This window comes from Microcaecilia unicolor, chromosome 1, assembly GCF_901765095.1.
Source record: "Microcaecilia unicolor chromosome 1, aMicUni1.1, whole genome shotgun sequence".
Classification (NCBI taxonomy): domain Eukaryota; kingdom Metazoa; phylum Chordata; class Amphibia; order Gymnophiona; family Siphonopidae; genus Microcaecilia; species Microcaecilia unicolor.
The window spans coordinates 578,842,868-578,856,190 of NC_044031.1; positions in this window are offsets into that span (position 1 = coordinate 578,842,868).

Here is a 13,323-nt window from a genome sequence, read left to right on the forward strand (position 1 = left end):
CTCTTCAATGCTGCATTCGGCACCTAACTCTTACCATTCACTAAATCCAGACTGTCCCAATTTGACCGCCCCTATCGGACTGTCCGTTCACTTGTCTCTTAGATTGTAAGCTCCTTGAGCAGGGACCGTCCCTCTATGTTAAATTGTACAGCGCTGCGTAACCCTAGTAGCGCTTTAGAAATGTTAAGTAGTAGTAGTAGTAGTTATCTACGTTCAGTAGTCACCTCATTGCCAAAGTTCAGAAGCTCAGAGGCCAAAAGCTAGCACATAAAAATGAGCTTTCTGTCCACATAAATTAAGAATTCAACATGCACAAACATGCCAGCTTCTGAACTACCCTCTTCACATTGCCATAGCCTACAACCTGTTTCCATCATGACCACTCCTGACTCACCCAACACTTCTGCATCTTTGGTTACTAATGAACTGCTTTGCTTTCCAAGCTCTCAACAAAGCAACCCATATCTTCTCCTACCATCCTTTTCACATTACCCTCCAAGACAACCACACTCTTGCCCATTATCACTCAACTATCTCTAAAGAAATGCCTAACAAAATATTTGTCTTGTATACTCAATTCCTCTTCTTTTTCATTCAGCTGTCCTGCACCACCTGCAATTGCAAGGTGAGGTAGTTGTAGGTCTGAGCACAAGCCCTGCAAAGCCTGCACAGAGAGATCTGAAGGTGCTGAGACTTTACCACCTACCACCAGCAAGACAGCAGCCAGCATTCAATGGGTTGAACCAACTTTTGTTTTTCTCTCCCTCTGTGTCTCTCCCTGTAGTGCCTCTTTGAATTTTCAAGGAGATGAGGATGGGAGTCCAGAAGAGGTCTTCTGTTTAGAGGCCCTTCTCTTCCCTGCTGTCAGTCAGCTGCCCTTGGCTATCCCATATGCAGCTCCTGCTTCCATCCCCTCCTAGTACTCAGAAAGGTACTCTGACTATCCTTCGTGAGCTTGGCAAGGATAGTGCAGCAGCTGCTGTACTGAAGCAACTAGTGGAGCTGCTCAGTAACATGGAGGAAGAGCTCAAGGGATTTGGGACAAGCATGAAGAAGATTCTTCATGCTCACGATTAGTAATTCAATCTTTTATTTATGATTACGTCCACTCTTGAATATGAGGGCCTCCTCTCCATGGCTATAACCCACTACCTTTTTCCACTGTAGCTCTCTGGACCTCTCCTCCTAGTCATCTCTCTGGGGTTCTTTATATTCTTCTGTTTCTCCCCAAGTCATAATTCCTGGGCTTGCTCCTTGGGGTGAGCTCCGGGGGCAAACTGTATTTGAGGAGAAGGTTGGATTTTTAGTATATTTTTCCGGTTATATTGAAGGGCTTGATGTGTTGTGGCGAAGTGGGGTTGCTTATCCCATTACTGTAGGGCCATAGGATTGCCTCAGTGGGGGAGAGTCAACTTGCAGGATCCAAGGCAACTTGTCGATTGTATAGTTTTAAGGGGAACAGTAGGTCATTGGGAATTGTGTACTGCATTGCTAAATTGTAGATCAGTCCAGAGGAAGACTGCTTTGTTAATAGATTGGATTGAGGATTGGCAGTTGCAGATGTGTTTTTTAATGGATGCATGGATTTGGGATGTGAGGAGGTGTATTTAGTCCAGTTTGCAGCAACAAGCTATGCGGTGTTGTCGGTTGCTAGGGCTAATGGGAGGTGTGGAGGATTTGTGACACAAGCTTCAACATGGGAGATGCCTATCACAAAGTTCTTTATTGCACCAAAAAATGGCCTGATCCAGGGCCGTGTTTCAGCGGTGAAAACCACCTACCTCAGGAATCAAGAATACAATGTCTATAATAAAATAAAGATATAGTCCCAGGTCCCAAGGCTGCCCATCTTGAGTTTGTGGGCCACTGTGCCTTATTCTTCTTCATGAGCCCCTGCTATTGGAATTCTCTACTACTCGCTTTATGTTCTGAACTCTCTCTCAAAAACTTTAAAGCAGCCTTAAAAACCTGGCTTTTTAAAAAGGCATTTCATCTGGATAGTTAAGTAGGAGTTGCTTGAGTTGGATTCATCATCCCTTCCCCATTTTCGTTCCCTTGACTCTTACCCAGTTTTGCCCTCCCTTCCCTCTACTCCTATTACAATACCGTCTACCTTTTAGTCCTGCATTGACTGTTGGTTGTCTGCTTTTCTTTCCTATCAGAAAATTATAGTCCTTTTCTTCCTTTTTTTAATTTTGTAAACCATCCAGTTCTGCTAGTCATCTTGGGCGGTATAGTAAGTTTTAATAAATATAAACATAAATAGAAGGCAGTAAATGCTCCTGCATTAATTCTTTTCAGTTGCCATGTGCTAATGACAACTTTAATGTACAACCTGCAAATAAAAAAACAAAAAAATGAAAATACCTTATTTTACTGAGGCATTAAATAAGGGCTTAGCACATAAGAAAATCCCACTAAGGCGGGGGGGGGGGGGGGGAATTCTATATATGGTGCCTTAAAAATCATCACCAAAAAACGACAATTAACATGATTCTGTAAAGTACACCTAAAGTTAGAATATACTCTTTTGCCGTTCTTGTGACTAAAATTTAGGCCTAAATACTTGCACCTAAGTTAGATGCAGATCGGGTGTATTCTATAATAGTGCACATAGTTTTTTGAAACGCCAACAACCTTCCCATTTCACGCCCATGGCCACACCCCCTTTTTGACTGTACATATAAGAATTTATGCACACCATGTTATAGAATATGCCTAGAAAGTTGTGTGCGATAATTCTAATTAAAGCCAATTAGTGGTGCTAATTAGTTAAGTACCAATTATCAGCGCTGATTGGCTTGTTAATCAATCAAGTTTTGCATACCATTTGGCCATGCAGCCAAATTAGCACCCATAAATTAAGGTGCATATATAGAATTTGGGGGTAAGCCCAATTTTTAACACAGTTTACTAAAAGGGTCCCTATTGGGCTCATTTTCAAAAGAGAAGGACGCCCATCTTTCGACACAAATTGGAAGATGGACGTCCTTCTCACAGAAACGTCCAAATCGGTATAATCGAAAGCCGATTTTGGATGTCCCCAACTGCACTCCGTCGCAGGGACTGCCAAAGTTCACAGGGGCGTGTTGGAGGCGTAGCGAAGGCGGGACTTAGGTGTGCCTAACACTTGGATGTCCTTGACCCATAATGGAATAAAAAAGGACGTCCCTGACAAACACTTGGACGACTTTACCTGGTTGTGTTTTTCTTACGACCAAGGCTCAAAAAGGTGCGTGAAATGACCAGTTGACCACCGGAGAGAATTGGGATTACCTCCCCTTACTCCCCCAGTGGTCACTAACCCCCTCCCACCCTCAAAAAACATCTTTAAAAATATGTCGTGCCAGCCTCAGATGTCATACTCAGATCCATGACAACAGTATGCAGGTCCCTGGAGCAATTTTAGTGGGTGCAGTGCACTTCAGACAGGCGGACCAGGCCCATACCTCCCCTACCTGTTATGTTTGTGGAGGAAACAGTGAGCCCTCCAAAACTCACCACAAACCCACTGTACCCACATCTAGGTGCCCCCCATCACCCGTAAGGGCTATAGTAGTGGTGTACAGTTGTGGGTAGTGGGGTTGGGGGGGGTTGGGGGGCTCAGCACACAAGGTAAGGGAGCTATGTACCTGGAAGCAATTTCTGAAGTCCACTTCAGTGCCCCCTAGGGTGCCCAGTTGGTGTCCTGGCATATCAGGGGGACCAGTGCACTGCAAATGCTGTCTCCTCCCACGACCAAATGGCTTGCATTTGGTTGTTTCTGAGATGGATGTCCTTGGTTTCGATTATCGCCGAAAATCAGAAATGGCCAAGTCTAGAGACGACCAAATCTAGAGACGACCAAATTTAAGGATCTGGACGTCCCTGACGGTATTTTCAAAACGAAAGATGGACGTCAATCTTCGAAAATACGGGTTTCCCCATCCCTGGATTGGGACGTTTTGTGAGGACATCCGTATCAAAACATGGACGTCCCTTTCAAAAATGCCCCTCCACATCATTGCATTGAATCTGATTAATATATTTAACAGTATAGCTCACCTGAGCATATTTATTTATTACAATATACTTGTTATGCCGGCTTCACTAACTGATAGACAGTGTACAATTTAAAATTACAATAAAAAGGATAAGAAAAGGAACTACAATATCTTTTTAGGAAAGAAAGGATTATCATTCATTCAAGAGGACAGTGCTAATGAGAGGAGCAATAAACATAGCAAGGAGTGGTCTAGTGGTTAGGTGATGGACTTTGGTCCTGAGGACCTGAGTTCAATTCTCACTTCAGGCACAGGCAGCTCCTTGTGACTCTGGGCAAGTCACTTAACCCTCCATTGCCCCATGTAAACCACATTGAGCCTGCCATGAGTGGGAAAGCACAGGGTACAAATGTAACAAAAAAAAAACTAACCAGTTTTGGTCCTCTAGAATGTTCAGATGAATGCATATCACTCCCAACTGAATCAACAGCAGGACTTTTAGTCTGTGTATCCTGCTGTGAACACAGATTTATCCAGATGGACATGTTCCAATTTCTAACAGTTTGAATATTACCACCATATAAGATGATAGTATCTCACAAAGGCCTCTATCCTGCTTAATCCCTAATGAGTGTAAACAGCCAAATATGGATATATTTGACCTATAGCAATATTTTCTCATGCTAACAATAACAACAAAAAAAGATATCCAGGCTTGCTTGGGAGATAGGTCTCTCCTGTCGAGTTTTATACCCCATTGTGTAATTTCTTGAATACCTCAGAGTTTCACATAATTGAGATTTTTGTTCCTTTGAGGCCAATGGGATTTCCCACAAAAGTTTGTTTTAAATACAAATGAGCTCCATAGGCATTCATTTGCTACCAAAAAAAACCTTGCAAAATAGCTGAGGTATAGTTATCTTCTCTTTTTTTTTTTTTAATGGTGATACCTTGTTTAGCTAAATTCATAATTCACAAGCTATTTTACATAATATTGCTTTGCAGTAGCTCATTGGTTTTGAATCTGTGAAGGACAAAACCTATGAAAATTTCTGCAAACAGGACTTCATGCATCAAAAAGCACAAAATCCCCTGGGATAGTTCAAGTGTCCATTGAGAGATATGGCCATTCAACTCTACTTTCTGTTTTCTATCATTTAGCCAGTTCCCAATTCACAACACAACACTTCCTCTTAGTCTCTGTATTTTTTAATTTTCTCATGCGTCTATGAGGGATTTTGTCAAAAGCTTTCTGAAAATTTAGGTACACTAACAGGGGCATTTTTGAAAGAGAAGGGCACCCATCTTTTGACACAAATTGGAAGATTGGCGTCCTTCTCTCAGGGTCACCCAAATTTGCATAATTGAAAGATGATTTTGGGCGTCCTCAACTGGTTCCTGTTGTGGGGACGACCAAAATTTCCTGGGGGCATGTCGAAGGTGTAGCGAAGACGGGACTGGGGCGTGCCTAACAGATGGGTGTCCTCAAGCGATAATGGAAAAAAGAAGGGCGTCCCTGACGAACACTTGGCCGACTTTACTTGGTCCTCTTTTTTTTACGGCCAAGCCACAAACTTTATCCTAAATGACCAGATGACCACCAGAGGGAATCGGGGATGACCTCCCTTGACTCCCCCAGTGGTCACTAACCACCTCCCACCCCCCAAAAAAACAACTTTAAAAACTTTGTCTTTTTTTTTTTTAGAGTATGGGTGAAGGATGTCCTTCGCTATGCCTCCGTCCCTGCGACGGCAGTTGAGGATGTCCAAAATGTGGATGTTTCTGTGAGAAGGATGTCCATGCCTTTGCTATGCCTCTGACACCCCCTTTATTTAGTTGGATTTTGGCTCACAAGTAGCAGCAGTGGGATTTGAATCGGCCACCTCTGGATTGCAAGACCAGTGCTCTAACCACTAGGCCACTCCTTCACTCCACTCCCTTGAAATTTGGCCATTCCTATGGGGGGGGACAGTATGCAGGTCCCTGGGGGGAGGGGGGGAGGTATGTGTGTGTCAGCAAAGGCATAACGAAGGCATGGACATCCTTCTTTCAAACATTTTGGACGTCCTCAACTGCCCCCCCCCCCCAACAGGGATGGCCAAATTTCAAGGGAAAACCTGGACCTACTCTTCATCAATGAAACCTGGATCCACGACCAAAAAGACCCCATAATCCTAGACCTGTGCCCTCCAGGATACAAAATCACACACTGGACCAGAAAGGAAAAGAGAGGCGGAGGCATAGCACTAATCTATCGATCCCACTTTACCACCAAAACCATTGCCGAGTCCATGACACCTCAACTTGAAACTGCCTCAATCAGAATCCACAACAAAACCCTATGCAATCATTTGAATTGTGTCTTGTTTTACAGACCTCCAGGTAATTGGAACGAAGGCCAGACTAACTTCATGGACTTCATTTCAAACACATGTGTAACCAACTTCAATGTACTAGTATTAGGAGACATCAACCTTCACTTAGAAGACCCAAGCTCAATCAACGTACGAGAATGTAAGGAATTCCTCCACCTATGGGATCTCAAATGGCCACAAATGCAAGCAACCCACGTCAAAGGGAACACACTTGATCTTATCTCACACAAACTTTCAACAAACCAGAACCTAATAATAACAGATATTAAATGGACAGAAACACCCTGGACTGAGCACTACAAATTAAATCTATCCCTACACTGGCAGAAGAAGGGATCACACCAAATACAAGAGCACGCATCCTACAGCACAAGAGGTCAAGTAGACACGAAAACATTCTGGCAACAGATATACAACAATGAATGGACAGCACAAACAGACTCCATATATTACCTCGTGGAATGAGATAAAAGATGTAAACGCATACTAGATGAAATAGCACCCTTACGAACAAGAACCTCACGTAAGCATAACTCGATACCATGGTTCAATGATGAACTGAAAAAGCTAAAAACACAATCCAGGAAACTCGAATGAGCATGGAGAAAAACAAAAGACGAACACACACTCAACACATGGAAACAATCACAAAGAAAATACAAATACGCAATAAGACAGACCAAAAGATCATACTATAAAACTAAAATAGGGACAGATTACAAAGACACGAAGAAATTTTACCAACTCGTGAACAAACTCCTAGACACCAACTTGGGCACTACATCGAATACAGACATCCCATCTGCAGACAAACTTGAAAGTATTTTAATGAAAAAATTGCAAACCTACGTAACACACTACCTCAGGACAACGCTGACATCGAAATCTTCCTTAATGAGTTGGACCCAACCACATGAGAATACCCGGCTGACCGAACCTGGTTAAAATTCTCTCTCCTTACCGTCGATGCAGTTGCACAGGCGATCAGCAGGTTCTGCAACACTCACTGTAAACTAGATACTTGTCCCAACTACCTAATGAAATCCGCCCCTGACCACTTCATAGCAGACCTCACATCCCACCTAAACTACATGCTTCAGCAATGTCTCTTCCCTAAGGAAAATGGCAATATCCTACTCACTCCGATACCAAAAGACACCAAGAAAAAAACAAACGAAATCACCAACTACCGTCCAGTAGCATCTATCCCACTGGTAATCAAATTGATGGAAAGCATGGTAACCAAACAACCTACTGATTATATAAACAAATTCTCAATATTACATGAATCACAATCAGGATTCCGCCCCCTCCATAGCACTGAAACAGTACTAATTACTCTCCTAGCCAAATTCAAACAGAAAATAGCTACAGGTAAAAGCATACTTCTCCTCCAATTCGACATGTCTAGTGCATTCGACACGGTAAACCATAATATATTAATAAGATTATTAGATAAATTTGGGATTGGTGGAAACATACTTAGCTGGATCAAGGGTTTCCTAACCACAAGAACATATCAAGTAAAATCAAACTCAAACATATCATTGCCGTGGAAAGCAGACTGCGGAGTATCACAAGGATCACCACTATCACCGATCCTCTTCAACCTAATGATGACCCCACTAGCCAAGTCCTTATCCAACCAAGGCCTTAACCCTTTCATCTATGCAGACAATGTCACAATATTCATTCCTTACAAATCTAAACTGACTGAAATCACCAACAAAATCAAGATCAGCTTGAACATCATGGACTCTTGGGCAAATGCATTTCAACTAAAACTAAACAACGAAAAAACACACTGTCTCATCCTCATCTCAACACAGCGCAGACAACCCCACTATTATCACCACCCCAGATTACACCTCCCTATCTCAAACAGCCTGAAAATCCTCGGTGTTACAATGGACCACAACTTAACACTAGAGAGCCAAGTGACATCCACAACAAAGAAAATGTTCCACTCAATGTGGAAACTCAAATTTGTGAAACAATTCTTCACGAGGGGAACATTTTGCAACCTGATACAATCAATGGTACTAAGCCATGTAGACTACTGCAATAGAATTTATGCAGGATACAAAGAACAAACCTTAAAAAAACTTCAGACCACTCAAAACACGGCAGCTAGGCTTATCTTCGGAAAGACGCGATTTGAAAGTGCAAAACCCCTCCGCGAAAAACTACACTGGCTCCCAATCAAAGAACACATTGCTTTCAAAATCTGCACTCTGGTTCACAAAATTATCTACGGTGAAGCTCCGGGATACATGACAGACTTGATCGACCTACCAACTAGAAACACATCCGAATCAACACGAACGTACCTAAACTTGCACTACCCAAGCTGCAAAGGACTCAAATACAAATCAACTTGCTTGTCCAGTTTTTCCTACATAAGCACACAACTGTGGAATGCATTACCAAAAGCCTTGAAAACTACGAACGACCACCTAAACTTCCTGAAAACACTAAAAACTAACCTGTTTAAAAAGGCATACCCTACCGATCCAACATAAATGCCTGATCTTTGCAACACAACAAAACTAAAAAACATATTGGACATAACACAACTCTTCCGCTGTATGATTCCTCAGTGTGGCTGTGCCACATGAACTTTATCTTACCACAACATCACTTTGTATTTGTTTACACTGGTGTCTGTAACACCTCTCCGATACTATGTAAGCCACATTGAGCCTACAAATAGATGGGAAAATGTGGGATATAAATATAACAAATAAAATAAATAAATAAATAATGTAGTGATATCAATTAGGAGTTAAGGTGGGATTTGTTTTTTTAAAGTCCACTGCACTGACCATTAGGTTTCCTGTATCCTCTGCAGAAACATCTTGGTACAAATGATGCCAGACAGATGTTCTTGTCTCTGTTTTTTGCCATTCATAAGTTGGATGTTTCATTTTGGAAAATAGCTCTTCAATTTGGAAGTTCTCAGTGCAAAAATGTCCTTCCCACATATTTTCAAACAGAAAATATTGAAGTATTTCCTGTTCGAAAATGCCTTTGAGATGGATGTTTTTTTGGGACGAACCGAGCTGGACTTTTTTTTTTTCACTTGGACGTCCTTTCAAAAATGCTTCTCAGTGTGACAGAAGTTTATAAAATTATGAATGGCATGGAATGATTAAATGGGGAATAGTTGTTTAACGTATGAAAAACCACAAAACAAGAGGACATTCCATGAAACTAATGACCATCAAATTAAAAACCAAATCATAGGAAGCATTTTTTTTTTTTCAGATTCCATTTCCAGTCCTTGTGATCTTGGGTAAGTCACTTAACCCTCCATTGCCTCAGGTAGAAACTGAGCTTGTGCACAGAAAAATATCTACTGTACCTAAATGTATACCAATTTGATAGCTTTCAGGATTGCAGATGGCAGGGCTTTGTTTGAGGGGGTACTTGGGGATACTGAGTATCGGCACCTTTTCCATTGTCTGCTAAAATTGACCCATGGTCCCAAAGTTTTAATGAAAGAGCTCAGGCTCTACACATCAATTCTGCCTCGTCATAGATTCTATGACTGGTTGCAGGGGCCCTGGCTATTGTGGGGTGGGTCCCTCAGTGATCACCCCACCCCCTGAAGGGTGACCTGGCATTTGAGTACCGGCACCTTTTTTGCTAGAAAATATGCACTGGCAGATGGTATGTAAGAAAATAAAATAACAGTTAATCTTAGGACTCCTTTGCAAACCCTATGTATGTGGCACTTCTATAACAGATAATGTCCCCCCCCCCCCCCCCCCCCCCCACACACACACACACACACACAGACACACAGAGCCTCATTTTTTTTAAATTAAGCTACATATTCTTTTATTCACTGAAACCAACAAATAGTTTTGACCACAAATTTTAAAGGTACCAATTGAACCATTACTGAAGGTACCATTATTGAAGTATGAGAACAATTTCTGAAGGCTGTATATGTAAATTCTCTGGCCAGTTACACAGCTCAGGAATTTTACAGAATTGAGCCTAAAATGTGTTTTTCTTTTAGTCAACTATTTCTACACAGATATAAATATTTCAGCTGGTTTCCCATAAGATTATTGTTGTAAATGTGCTGAACAAATTCCCTGTTAAAGCAGTGAGTATTATTTGAGGCATCTCTCCCTAAACCAGTACTCTAACCCATAAGAAAATATTGCTTGGGAATTAGCTCTCTGAATCCTGTATTTATGAAACCACTATGTTTGATGTCTTTCAGTTTATATTGTGAAATAGTGCTACATGATATCTAGTATTTTAGCATTTGTTCACATTGTATCTAAAAATATTTTAAACTGGCTATACAATGGAAATACCCATGGTAAAAAAAAAAAAAGAAAACGTCTTGAGAAAATTATTCCAAGAACATATCTTCTATCCTAGACCTCTAGACTAATTTAGCACATAGGAATGCTGAGTTGTTCAAATGGCCAAATCCTTGTAGACTTACCATTGGCATTAATGCAGTAGTATGAAAGATGACTAAAGGAGTAATTTGTAAGACAACTATGCTGATTTCATCATTTCACAGAACTTGGAATGTCCAAATGAGGTTTCAGGAAACTGGAAGTATGTAGTATTGTATTTTCCTAATGCATTCAAAAATTGGACCACTGTGAAGGGGCTTCAACGAAATAAGATCCATAAACCTGTAGTGATCTTGATGTAAGTAATACAAGTAATTCATCTAATCCTTTGTGGCAGAACTGTGGTCGACTTTATGGTCAGGTCAAAATTTTTAAGGGGTCCTTTTGCCAAACGGTGGTAAAAGATGGCCCATGGTGGCATCAACGCATGGAATTATGGCATGTCAAGACCACCTTTTACCACTGTAGGTAAAAGGTAATTTTCTCTAAAGGGCCAGTAAATGGCCATGTGCTAACGAAACACATTGGCACATGGCCATTTGCTGGGGATCCCTTACCACCTCCTATTTAGGAGGTGGTAAGGGCTCTGACACTAGAAAATTAAAAAAAAATCCTAGCACCAGAATCCAGAACTACGGTCAAGCTTGGGCTGATTTCTGGTCCGCAAACCCGAAAGACGCCCTACCGCTGGGTAGTAAAAGGGTCCCTACATTTTCTGTGGTACATAATTAGCTTATTTCACAGAAATTAGGGAGCTATATGTATTTTCAAATGGAAGTTATTTGAAAGTTTTATTTATTTATGTATTTGACTTTAGCTCATGCCTTTTTATTGCTAGCTCAGGGCGAGTTTTACTCAGAGTAGGTATTTCTATATTCCCAGAGGGCTTATATTTATGATGAAAACAAAATATTCACAGCATAAATTTAAAAAACAAAATGTAACTGAGAGGCCTATCATATATAAAGAAAAGCAAATAAAACCACAAGATAGGTTTCAAGGCAGTTCCCTGCTTGGAACTGAGTAATATTACCAGATTTACTCAACATTCCTTTACCAGTATGTAGTCACTCTCCTGGGGTCACCAGTGTATGGAATTGGTTGTAGAAAGGGGAAATGAGTTTCTTCTGATTGCAATGTCAGTTCAAACAAAAGATATGCTTCCACGCTGTCTCATTTAAATAAATTAAAAAATCACAACTTCATCAATTTCATTGGAAAGCAACTTGAGCCACCAACAGCCTACGTGAGAAGAGCGTGAGGAGGCGTGCCTCACTACCTGCTACTATTTAATGTATCTGGTCGTGTTACAGTGTAACGTGTCTCTCTGCCTAGTTTATTCAAATTATTTATCTAGTGACATCATGTTCGCATAGAGCTACGGAATTATCCTGCCTCCACGGGAGCCTTTATGAGTACCACAGCAGTGGATTTCTAACAGGCTGGCGGCAAATCCAAGGGAGAGACAGCCCTAACCTGAGACCCTGAGGAAAGTTTGTCTGAAACCTGCAATGTCGGGAGCATTGTTACATTTCAGGGAAGAGCAGTCTTTTAAGCAATTTAATCATCAAAGCCCTTAGCGTTTGGTTTTTGTCTGGCGCAGGGCTGAAAGAGAAGTCAAGATTTCTTATGTCATTTTTGCTGGCCAAGGGGCCCTTTTACTAAGGTGTCCAATGTGCATCAAATTGGAACTACTGCCCAACTACCGCGTGCCCCGGACAGTAATTCCATTTTTGACTTGCATCCAAAACACGCAGTAGAAAATATTTTCTATTTTCTACCACATGGTGCTTACCTGGCAGTAAGCACCATGACTGCCACCTGGTTAATGCATGAGACCTTACCGCTAAGGCAATGGGTGGCGGTAAGGTATCAGGCCGAAAATGGACGCACACTGATATTAATTTTGTCGCATGTCCATTTTTGGCCACAAAAAAGGCCTTTTTTCCAGGTCCACTGAAAAGTGGACCTGTGCATGTCCAAAACATGTGCCTACACCAGCGCAGGCCATTTTCGGCACACCTTAGTAAATAGACCCCTTAGTTGGTTATTTGCAGAATATTTGTATTGTTAGCACAAATGGGCACAAAATTGCACAAAGCACAAAATAGCACATTAGAGTGGAGGAGTGGCCTAGTGGTTAGGGTGGTGGACTTTGGTCCTGAGGAACTGAGTTCGATTCCCACTTCAGGCACAGGCCGCTCCTTGTGACTCTGGGCAAGTCACTTAACCCTCCATTGCCCCAGGTACAAATAAGTACCTGTTTATAATACGTAAGCCACATTGAGCCTGCCATGAGTGGGAAAGCGCAGGGTACAAATGTAACAAAAATAAAATTATTGCACATAAAAAAACTACTATAGTGAGTGAGCGGCCCAATGAATGAAGTGCTATGTTTCACCCGTTAGTGACTACCACATGGGTGTTTAAATTTCTGAGGGCGCTCCTCTCTTTTCATTACATCTGGTACATTCTCCTGGTTGTGTATGGTCTATTCTACTCTTGGGCATTTATAAACCACTAAATCCCAGAACTGGTCCAATGTGGTATACAAACACAACATCATATACAAAACAGTTG